This window comes from Lucilia sericata, unplaced genomic scaffold, assembly GCF_015586225.1.
Source record: "Lucilia sericata isolate MDLA Ls3-8-SP2 unplaced genomic scaffold, ASM1558622v1 Contig000331F_arrow, whole genome shotgun sequence".
Taxonomy (NCBI): domain Eukaryota; kingdom Metazoa; phylum Arthropoda; class Insecta; order Diptera; family Calliphoridae; genus Lucilia; species Lucilia sericata.
In genome coordinates, this window is record NW_023994352.1 from 208,051 (window position 1) to 220,229 (window position 12,179).

The 12,179-nt window shown below is 26.7% G+C and overlaps 1 protein-coding gene across 1 annotated transcript in view; it reads right to left on the bottom strand.

Annotated features, from left to right (window-relative positions):
• The window catches only part of LOC119603721, a 138,656-nt gene that overhangs the window by 58,916 nt on the left and 67,561 nt on the right, over nucleotides 1–12,179 (bottom strand). The gene's annotated exons all lie outside the window — the stretch shown is intronic.

Genomic DNA, 12,179 nt, shown 5'->3' on the forward strand with positions numbered 1-12,179 from the left:
ATAAATTTTATACTATAATACAATTTTTACTAAATGTTCTAAAAATCAAAAAGTTTTTAAGTAATACAAACCCAATTCTAGATTTATAGTAAATTTGATCTCGTTAAAAAAAAAAATATTAAAAAAAAATCTTTCTTTTGGATATATTTTTATATTTCCAACAAATTCACGTTTTTATAAAATTAAAAAAAAATTCAGAATATTTTTAAAAAATTTTCTGTTTTCGTGTAGAAAAATATTATACTTTTTTTAAAAATTTACAATTTTTTATAAAAACATTTCTCACTATAAAAGGAAAGAAATTCTCCAAGATTTATTGTGAAAGAAGCTTTTGTAAGTATTTTTGCGAAAAAGCTTTACAAAGTCTTTTGGTATAAATTCTTTTCAAAGATTTTTGATATGGTTTTTAAAGAAAAACCTTTCAAAGGTTCTTAAGGAAAAGCTTTTCAAAATAATTTGATAAATATATTTTTGCTATAGAAACATTTCACTATATAAAAGGACAGAAATACTGCAAAATTTTTTGTGAAAAAGCTTTTCAAAGCTTTTTGATAGAAAAGCTTTTCAAAGCTTTTTGATAAGAAAATTTTTCAAAGCTTTTTGATAGAAAAGCGTTTCAATGCTTTTTTGTAGAAAAACTTTTCAAATCTTTATATAGAAAAGCTTCATTTTAAGAAAATTTGATATTTTTTAACAGAAATTTTTATTTAATTTTATGCCCAAGCTATCGACTCCCACTGTACCTCAAACGATAAATGAAAATAAAGAAAAATACTTAATATATCTTCTGGTTATTTGATGAGGAAAAATGACTTTTTACACACAACAACAGCAACGACAACAACAACATTAGACAACAGCAAAAAAGAAGAAAAATTAAGAGTTACCTTCTCTAGCAAAACACACAAAACGGAACAGCATAACAACCAAACATCAAATGAAATGACCTGTGTTTAGACAAACACAGCAGCAGCAGCAGGACTAAAAGGACCATAACATAAAATAGGATGAATCTATATGATTAGCTAACTAGCTAACTAACGAAGCGGATACAACTAGAATCTATGTACACAACCTATAAAACACAATTCAGAAAAAAACTAAAACTAAACAAAGATTAAAGGATACAAAATATACATTAACCAGAGTGACTAAAAGGGAGTGACAACAACAGTTATAAAAGCTAGAGGAAAAAAAATACGAAGAAAAGTGGCTCACGTTGTGATGTTGATGTTGAGGTAAAGATATATGATGTGGTCAATGTTAATGTATAAGAGAGTAAGTGTAAACAATATTTATACTCCAAAAAATACATGAGGCAGGCTGGCTGGCAGGTAAATGTAAATTAGTTCATTCACATACTGTTACAACAACATAATTTACTTCAACATCCTAAATTCTAGTCGAATAGTTTAGTTTATTTTGCCATTATTTTTATGTTTTCTTTTTTTTTTTTTTTTTTGTTTCCACTTTTCAGACATCAGTTTAGGTTACAGTTTTCAAATTGGATTTGAATCCATCTTAATTCAGAGATCTACATAAATGTGTGTTTAAGTTAAGGTATTGAATGTATAAATGTAATGTAAATGAATGTACAATTTTGGGGTATTTGCTAAATGATATGATAGTATTTTTATGAGGTTGATTATATGCCTTGTGGTTAGTCAGCACACTTTTAACATTACACACACACACACAGACACACCAGCATTTAAGTGTGATAGGCTTAGAAATTGTACCTTGTGTAATTGAACTTTTGTACCTTTTATGCCTTAAACACAAAAATATTTTGATGATTTTGTTTATTTTGAGAACAATCTGATTTTTTTATGATTAAGATGAGAAGAATCAGAGGATTTTTAAGTACTTTTTCTACAAATAAATGTATTTTACAGCTTTTGTTGATATAAAAAAAGTTTTTCTGAAGTCTTTACGGAAAAAGCTCTTTTTGGTTTTTATTAAGAAAAAAGCTTTTTAAGAGGAAAATAGTTTAAGCTTTAAGCTTTATTTGGGAAAAAAACTTCAGTTGCAAGATTTTTAGATTTAGTTTTTTAATAAATGTAAAAAAAACTTAGACAGCTTTTTTAATTTTTTTCAAATCCTGCCAAATAAACTGAAAAACTTGACTTTTTAGTACTTTTTTGCAATAGAAGAAAATTACATATTCAGCAAGAAATTGTTTTTTTTTTTACATCAGTACTAAATACCAAATATAAGAAGAAGTAGGTACTTTTACATCTAATCAAAAGTAAATACATGATTAATTGATGACAACTTAATTTTTGCAGTTTTCAGGTCGGTTGATTTGTGTTACTTAATGTGTTTACATTCATTTGGTTCATGAGACGTTCTATAAAAGGCATCATAAAATTCAACACTTACATAGATACCGAGTAGGTACTTTAGTTGTAAATCATTTCATATGAATGTATGCTGCACTCATATACCAGCAATTTTTAAAGGAGTCAATGTAAAGCTTTTCCAAGATTTTTGTGATAAAAGCTTTTTCAAGCTTTTTTTGTAATTAAAGTCTTTCCAAGCTATTTGTGATAAAAGTTTTTCCAAGCTTTTTGTGGTAAAAGCTTTTCCAACCTTTTTGTGATAAAAGCTTTTCCAAGCTTTTTGTGGTAAAAGCTTTTCCAACATTTTTGTGATAAAAGCTTTTCCAAGGTTTTTGTGATAAAAGCTTTTCCAAGCTTTTTTTGTAATTAAAGCATTTCCAAGCTTTTTGTGATAAAAGCTTTTCCAAGCTTTTTTTGTAATTAAAGCCTTTCTAAGCTTTTTGTGATAAAGCCTTTCCAAGCTTTTGCGATACAAGATTTTCCAAGCTTTTTGTGATTAAAATTTTCCTAAGCTTTTTGTGATAAAAGCTTTCCTAAACTTTTTGTAAATGAAAGCTTTTCAAAGCTTTTTTGTAAAAAATGTTTTTTAAGTTATTTTGTAAAAAAGCTTTTTAAGTTCTATTGAGAAATTGTACTAATGTTTATTTATAGTGATATAAGTTTTTCCAAGCTTTTCAAAGCTTTTTGTAAAAAAGCTTTTTTAAGCTTTATTGTGAAATTGTACTAATGTTTACTTATAGTCTGTATAGGGTCAATTAATTTCTTTCTAGTAGTCATATTAAAAACTACCGGGTTATGTTTGTGCTTATATTTGTTGTTTATTCTAGTAACTGTGTATGTTTGTATACAATATTTAGTTTATGTATACTTGGCCTAAAAAAAGAAGAGGAGCAAAAGCAAAAAACGAAAAAAAACTATGGTATAAAAAAATAATTTGGAACAGTTTGCATAAAATGTACAAAAACAAAATAAACTGTAATGCGTTCTAGTTGTACAAACATTTAGAAATTCTTTTAATGATATCTGTACACTAGCATATGTACATTTAAACACACATACAAATTCCTTTTTTTAATATTAAATATGTTTTCAAGGAGAAAACTAAACTAAAATGTTTTTTTTTTTCTTCTTCCTACTTGAATTGGTTTATTTTTTTTAATAAACTTAATCAAGAGAGTGTTTGTAGAAATTTGCACAACACTTGTTTTATTATTTTATTTTTAAATTATTATATTTTGTAAATAACATAAAATGCAAATATATATGAATGTACTTTGCAATGTGTATAAATATTTTGGCTTGTAACACTTTTGGAAATTTTTTTAAAATTCCATAACTTCTATTCAAATAAAAATGTAAAGCTTTTGATAACATAACCTATTTAAGCATAACATTATATATGAACTCATTCCCATAATGCTTTACGTCATTATTATTTAAAGTTTTGTTAAATTTAATAATTTTTTGCTTCAAAAACTAAACCACTCTATTCCCTCGAGTAAATGAGTCATTAATTTCAATTCCCTTTTAGACTCGGCTAATTAATAAATCTCCTAATCTAAACCAAACAGTACTAATAATAACAATTATTAAATTGTTTAATTAAATTACTAATTGCCATTGATTTTTTTTGATTATGTCCACAAAAAGTAGGCGTTATACAAAAACGCCTTTACTAACCCGCATTTAGCTTTCATTTCTCAATTAATATTACCAGTGTTAGAATAAACAAATTTATGGAAATGTACATTTAATTCAATTATTATAAAAACAAAATCAAAACAAAACAAATTTACTTAAATAAAGTACAATTACATCAGTATTGGTTAATATACAATAATAACAAATACTCTTGCCCTCTAATTTTTTCAATACACACGACTAAACATGAGCTAAAACCAAGTGGCCATGTTAATGATTGTCGTTGTAAACAAATTGAGCCGACCGTATTTAAACTCATACCATCAGCTTGTTACTAGATCTTGATAAAGACCATTAGTAATAACAGCCAGTAATAAGGAGAACAACAACAATGACATTTTAGTATAGCAGGGATGCTAAAAGAAAATTTGTAAATTGTGTACGTTTTGATGAAACTTACAAAAAAGGCTTTTTGAGCTTTTTTACAAAAATAAAATCATTGTTGAGGCTTTTTATAAAAAAATGTTTTTGAATATTTTATAAAAAGCTTTTTTTATACAATTTTTATACAAACAAATTTTTGGATCTTTAAATAAAAGTTATTTGGAGCTTTTTTATAAAAAAGTTTTTTGAAGCATTTTTACAAACAAGGTTTTTGGAGCTTTGTATTTTCCTGGATTTATTTAAAAAAAGTATTTTAAGATTTTTGTAAAAAAAAGCCTTCGTAAGGTATTTAAAAAAGCTGTTCTAAGCTTTTTGTAAAAAAGGTTTTTTTTTTAATTATTTTTGCAAAAACGTTTTTATAAGCTTTTCAAAAAAAAATTAATGCATCTAAGCTTTCTTACAAAAAAACTTGGTCACAAACAAGGTTTTTGGAGCTTTCTATTTTCCTGGATTTAGACTTTTGTAAAAAAGCTTTAAAAAAAAACTTTTCTAAGCTTTTTATAAAAAAAGCTTTTTGTAAAAAAATCTTTTAATCCTTTTTGGCAAAAATATTACTATAAGCTTTTCAAAAAAAATTAATGCATCTAAGTTTTTTTACAGAAACACTCAAAAAATGCTTCCAAATCTTTTTGTTCTTATCTTTTTTATGACAATACAAACATGGTTTTTGGAACTTTTTATTTTCCTGAATTTAAAAAAAAATTAAGCTTTTGTAAAAAAGCATATTTTTAAAAAAGCTTTTCTAAACAGTTTGTAAAAAAGCTTTTCTAATCTTTTTGTAAAAAAGTTTTTATAAGCTTTTCATAAAAAAAGCTCTAAAGCTTCCAAGTTTTTGTTTAAATACTTTATTACAAAAAAACTTTCAAAGCTTTTTTGGTGAAAAATCTTTCTCCTCTTTTCGAAAAAAATATTTTTACTGTAAAATTTTTTATGCTAAAACGTTTCTAAAAGTTTAGCACTTAGCTTTTTCTAAAGAGCTTTTTGTACAAAACATTTAACTTAAAAACAATTACAGAATTTTTTAAACAAAAAAAACTTTTAATAAGCTTTAAAAACAATTATTGAAATGTGAAACAAATTTCCAAGCTTTTTGTTAAAAATAAGCTTTTCCTGAAACCTTACCTTACCTTTTACGGTCAAACTCCAAAACAATAAACTGCAGTTTCTTCTAAAGTCGAATAAGAATTTCGAATTGATATGAATCTGATTACCCAGTACTTTCCCAGTTTTAATAGTACCAAATATTTAATAAAATATACCAACTATTTCATCTCTGTTGCGAACAATCAAATGAGTAAAGGAAATATTTAATATCAACAGAGGCTACAGCAAAAAGGAAGAAATTATGAAAATATTGTCGTTATAGTAGATTAATATTAACAGATTAGCCGGCCTACCCCCTAATTTATGCCCTCTTGCCAACAACAACAAAAAGTACTTTATTACGCAGTATGGACAAGGCCAAAGTCTAATAGACATACCTATAGTAAGAGAATAAGATAATCTGTAAAAAAGGGGGGCGTTTGGTGTTTAGATTGTTCCACAATAGACTGTCGTCTCCTTCTCTAATAATGACGACAACAACAATATTGTAATATAATGGTTATAAAAATTAACAACTGCTTTTTAATAGAAATCGTTTGTTAAGGGTTTTTTTATTATGATTTTATATGAAATTTTTCTAACCATCTATTGCTTTTGTGTATTAGTGTTCTCTACTAGTATGAGTAAATATGCGTGTATGAAACTGTGGGTATTTCGTAGCTTTCTCTCTCTCTTTCTATGACTATGTTGTTTTTGTACCCACAAGCGCCACATTATGTTAAACTCATTAACTTAACGAGCTCTATTGTAAAACATAAAAGGATTATTAACAAATCAGTGATTTTTTGTGCGCTCATGTTTGAATATATTTTGTCAACGACAAAAGGGCAAATTTTATATTTTTCCTATATAGAAAAACAAAAAAAAAAGTAGAAAAAGAATTCTTTCTGTTTTTGCATAAACACACACAAACACGTTTATATAGAAATTCCTTTTGTTGTTGTTATTATTGCCATAACGTACTACAATCACTTTATAAACATACAGGGGAAAAAAGTATGAATTTTATAAAATTATATATAAAAAAAACACAGAAATAAAAGCAAAAGAACTACACATTGACTTGATTATGTAGAACTTGACTTGGCGCAAAAACCACAAATGACTGACTATATGACTCTGATTGTTTGTCTGTTACTGAAAAAAAAGGAGTTTTTGTTGGAAGAGAAGTAGAAAAAGACAATGCTTTTGATCTATAATTTAGTAAATTAGCTTTGAAGACAAACTCATAAAAATTTTATTTATCATAATTGTAGTTATATAAGATATTCTTTTTTTTTTTTTTTTTTTTTTTGTTATTAGTATTATATAGCTTGTATATTTTTATATTATTATATTTTTGACGACTGACTGAGTTAGAAAATAAAATACTTAAAAAGATAAAACCCACATTAATTTAATTGTGATAAGCAGTAAATATAAGAAATGTAATGAAGCTTAGTAGAATTAAAGAAAAAGTGAATTTTATTTAATAATTATATAGTCATGACTGAACACAGTAATTAAATTAAGCGATTTTATTTGTTATATAAATGTTAAAAGCAAGTTCCGGTCAGTTGCAGTGTTTTGTTTGTTTGAAGAAGTTTTAGGAAAAAAGTTTGTTAAGGAAATGAGAATAGTGGTTTAAAGGTCATATACAAAACTGTCATTTGTAGCCCACGGGTTATTACATTTTTTATGACACACTGCAAAAATATACATTTGTTTATTTAAATAAAATGAAAACAATACAAATTTAGATTTATTTTTTTTCGTGAATATTCTAAGAACACTGCTTTTAGCAGTACAGTTTTAAAAGCATACTTTTAGGCATTAAGCAACTTATTTTAAATATTCTGCTAATAACTTCAAGTTCTGGTGTAAGAATTACAGTCTTCTCTTTTCCACACTTATTCAAGCTTTGAGAGTATAATTGGAACAATTAAAATTCGTGAAATTAATTTTTCCTTCAAAAATCCTCGAGATGAAGCCATGAAAAAGCTTTTAGTTAAAAATAGTTTTACCAGTATTTTTTTGTAAAAATGCCTTTATACGTTTTATAAGCTTTTTATACGTTTTTTTCAAAACTTTTTTATGAAATAGCTTTTCTTAGCTTTTTTGTAAATCAACTTATTGAAACCTTTTTCCAGAAAAAATTTCATTTAAGTAGTTTTTTAACTGTTCTGTTTAAATTTTGTAAAGAATTTCAGTTAAATAATCTTCTAAGCTTTTTATAAAAATTATAATATTTTTCAAAAAGCTTTCTTAAGCTTTTAGTCAACAACGTTTCTAAACTTTTAATAAATAAGTTTTTCTTGACTTTAAGTTAAAAGCTTTTCTTAGCTTTTAGTAAAACAGATTTTCCTAGCTTTTAGTAAGCTTTTATTAAAAATTTATTATTATCTTTTGTAAAGAGTTGTAGTAAAATAATGTTCTAAGCTTTTTATAAAAATTTTAATGTTTTTTAAAAAGCTTCATTAAGCTTTTAGTCAACAGCGTTTCTAATATTTTAGTAAATAAGCTTTTCTTAACTTCTAGTAAAAAAGCTTTTCTCGGCCTTTAGAAAAAGCTTTTCTTAGCTCTTAATAAAAAATGTTTTTGTGAGCTTTTATGTAAAAAAGATTTTCTCTGCTTTTAGTAAAAAAAAGCTTTTAGTTAAAAATAGTTTTATCAGGGTTTTTTTTAGTAAAAATGCTACTTTATAGAAGTAAAATTTATAAGCTTTTTTCAAAACTTTTTTTATGTAAATATCAACTTATCGAAAGCTTTTTTCGAGAAAAAAATTAGTTTAAGTAGTTTTTTAACTGTTTTGTTTAAATTAATATTTTTTTGTTAAGTATTTTAGTTAAATAATTTTCTAAGCTTTTTATAAAAATTATAATATTTTTCAAAAAACTTTCTAAACTAGTAAATAAGCTTTTCTTAACTTTTAGTAAAAAGCTTTTCTTAACTTTTGGTAAAAAGGATTTTCTTAGCTTTTAGTAAAAAAATATTTTCTTAGCTTTTATTAAAAATGGATTATTATCTTTTTGTAAAGAGTTTTCGTAAAATAATGTTGTAAGCTTTTTATAGAAATTATAATATTTTTAAAAAAGCTTTATTAAGCTTTTAGTCTAAACTTTAATTTAGCTTTTAGTATAAACTTTTAGGTAAATAAGCTTTTCTTAACTTTTAGTAAAAAGCTTTTCTCAGACTTTAGGAAAAATATCATTCAAATAATAAATTCCTGAATGGCTTTTAGAACTAAATCGGATTGAAATTATTTTTTTTCTTTCAGTTGTGTGTAGAGTAATTGTCCTATTGTTGTTGGGATATTTATTAACGTTTTGCAATGATGAATAGTTAATAAGCATAAACAACTGAGACAGCATCTAAATTTCAAATCTAGCTTTGTATGGAAATAGTAGATGTGAGTAATAGATTTATTTTGTTGCTAGGAAAAGAAAAACCTTTTGTTAAATAGAAGGCCTGACCATTGCCTGTCTACCAGGTTCATTAGAAGAAACAGCCCCCTTTTTTTCTCTCTTTGTTAATCATTCGTTTGAATACGGATTAATGTACGTGTGTGCAGGCATATTTATTTAATCTTGTTAGTAATGGTCAATCAGTTGTATTTGTTTGTTTGTATGAGTATGTTTAGTAGTTCATGTGTGCGTGTGTGAGTAACTGCAAAAATTTTACAACAAGCAACCACCTTTAGGACCTTTACCGTAACCACCCGACTCTATATATTTTCCATTAAACAAATACAACAAAAAAAAAACAAATATAAATACAAATACATATGTTAGAAGTCATCAGCAACATTTATACATACATATGTAGACACGCACAAACACATACATACGTATTACAAAATAAGTATGTTGATTAAGTATTGTTTAGGGGAAAAAGGAATTTCTTTGTATTATACATAAGGCAATTATCTAACGTATAGAATTATTATTATCCTAAAAGTATGCTAATATTTATTATATAATGCTGCAGTAATGTATGCTATATAAAAAGAAATTCGGAGAATATTCACGAATAATGGTAAATTTTAAATGTTTTGCATTTTATAAAGGTGGAATAACTAGTCGGACTGGAAAGTGGAATGCAGTACAAGACAAAAAATGCAGTATAAGACAAAATTAATACAAATTTCTTTATTAAAAAAAATTTCATCTGGTGATTGCTCTTCTTCTAGTTTGTTTCAAAGAGCATGATCTGTATTATTCGACAGAAAATCCTTATCCTTATTTCAAAAACTTCATCCAAAAAAAGCCGAAAAAAATCTTCTAAATCAACCCAATAATTCATTTACATCCGAAATTCTGTATGAATTAATATGTGTGTGCAATTGTGTCTGTGTATTAAATACGTAAAATAAATAATATCCTGCAACCGTGCGTCATAATTTTTCTTCTCGCACTCGCACTCCCTCTCTAATATTTTCTAACACACACACAAATATAAAAAGCACGCACCAAAGAAAAAAACTCACAGACAAATAAATTCGCACACAAATAAATATGACTTGGAAAATACAGTAATAACAACAACATTAACAACATCGAGAGGAAGGACATTTAACATACACTAGTACATTTGTCGCTCCTTTCGCCGGCATTAACGTGGTAGTTGTCGTCGTTGTTGCCGTCATGTGTTTATTCATCAGATTTATTATTTTGAAGGCAAAAGGTTGTTGTTTTTGCTGTTGTTTGTTTGTTTCTTGTTGTGTTAGTTTTAATGTTTTATGTATGAATGCATGGGTTTTTTTCATTTCCCCACTACACACACATACACACACATAAATGAAAACATTTTTGTATAGTTTGATAAATGTGTCCATGCTTTTAAGTCTATTAGCATACACGCATACACTCGATTTATTACATGTAATAGAAATTTGTAGGGATATTTTTTTTTTTGTGTGGAAAAATACATTTTTTGTTACTTAATTTTCTATTTGATTGTATTTCTCTATTTTAGATTAGATACTTTTTAAGATTCACTGATTTTCATTTTTTCGTTCGTACATGATTTTTACATGTCACATGACTTTTGTTATAGCGTTGTATTTGAAGGGTTGTGAAGCGTTTCCAATTCATTACACTTTACTCTTGTCATTGTTCTGAAAAGTTGTTATAAATTTTTGGTTTTATCTTTGGTAATATGAGTAGAGATTTTTTTATTTTTTTTCTCAACATTTATGACATATTCAAAAGAAACGTGTGCAGTTTTTTATAGGAAATGAAATAATGTTTTTGAGTTGTGTTTAAGAAAAGAAATTGCTTCCTGAAATTAAGTTTGAAATGTTAATATTATTCATAAATGTAGCCTAAAGCAAGTTTGTATTTAAAACGAAAAAACATTTTGCGAAATTTGCTTCAGTAATCGAAACACTTAAATATGTAAGAGGAATTAATAGCACGTATGTACAATGTCTGATTGATAAATACGTTATAATCGTTCATCTACTAATTTCTTAAACAGCCTGAAAGTATGCCACATTTCTATCGTAAATAATAAAAAAAACAAATTCTTTGAATATTCTCGAATAAAATTTGAATTTAATATATAAAGCTCATTTTTGTTTTTATTTACATATAAACTTCTAATGGATCGATTTTAATGATTCCCAAACGCAGAATCAGAAGGGACTCCATATTTAGATTCGCAGGAAGACTGAGTACCGAATGGATTTAAAGCTGTGAACGAATCCAATATTCAATACACTAGTCACTACTCCATACTCTAGTCAGAAGTCAATAAACTAGGCAGTAGAATAGTAAATAGACTTGTCAATAGACTCTTCCATAGATTTATCAGCAAACTAGTCCCTAGACTAGTCAGTAGGATAGTCGAAAGAATAGTCAGTAGGATAGTCAAACGACTAGTCAGGACAATAATCTTTAGATGATTCGGTAGACTAGTCAGTGAACTAGTCTATAGTCTGGACTATTCGATTAGTTCATATTCAGTCAATAGACTTGTCCATAGACTATTCCTAAGATTAGTCCACAGACTAGTTCATATACTAGCCAATAGACTATCCCATAGACTATTTTATAGTACTATTTCTGTAAGCTGGTCGATAGACTAGTCTTTAGTCAAGTCCATAGACTAGTAAGTAGACAAGACCACAGGCTAGTCAATAGACTTTTCCATTGATTTATCAGACAACTAGTCCCTAAACTAATCAATAGGTTAGTCGAAAAAACTAGTCAGGACACTAATCTTTAGATTATTCGGTAAACTAGTCTTTAATCTAGACTATTCGATTAGTTCATATTCAGTCAATAGACTTGTCCATAGACTATTACTTAGATTAGTGCACTGACTAGTTTATATACTGGTCCATATACTAGCCAGTAGACTATTTCACAGATTAGCCTCCAGACTAGTCCATATTACTATCAGTGGACTAGTCCATAGACTAATCTGTAAGCTGGTCGATAGACTAATCAGTAGACAAGTCCATAGGCTAGTAAATAGACAAGTCCATAGACTATTTCATAGATTAGGCCATAGACTAGTCCATAGACCATAATTGGACTAGTCCAATGACAAGTCAGCAGACTAGTTACGGACTAGTCAGTAGACTAGAATATAGACTATTCAATAACCTAGTCCACAGTTAATGGGATAATTAATAGACTGTTCAAATGTCTATTTCATAGACGG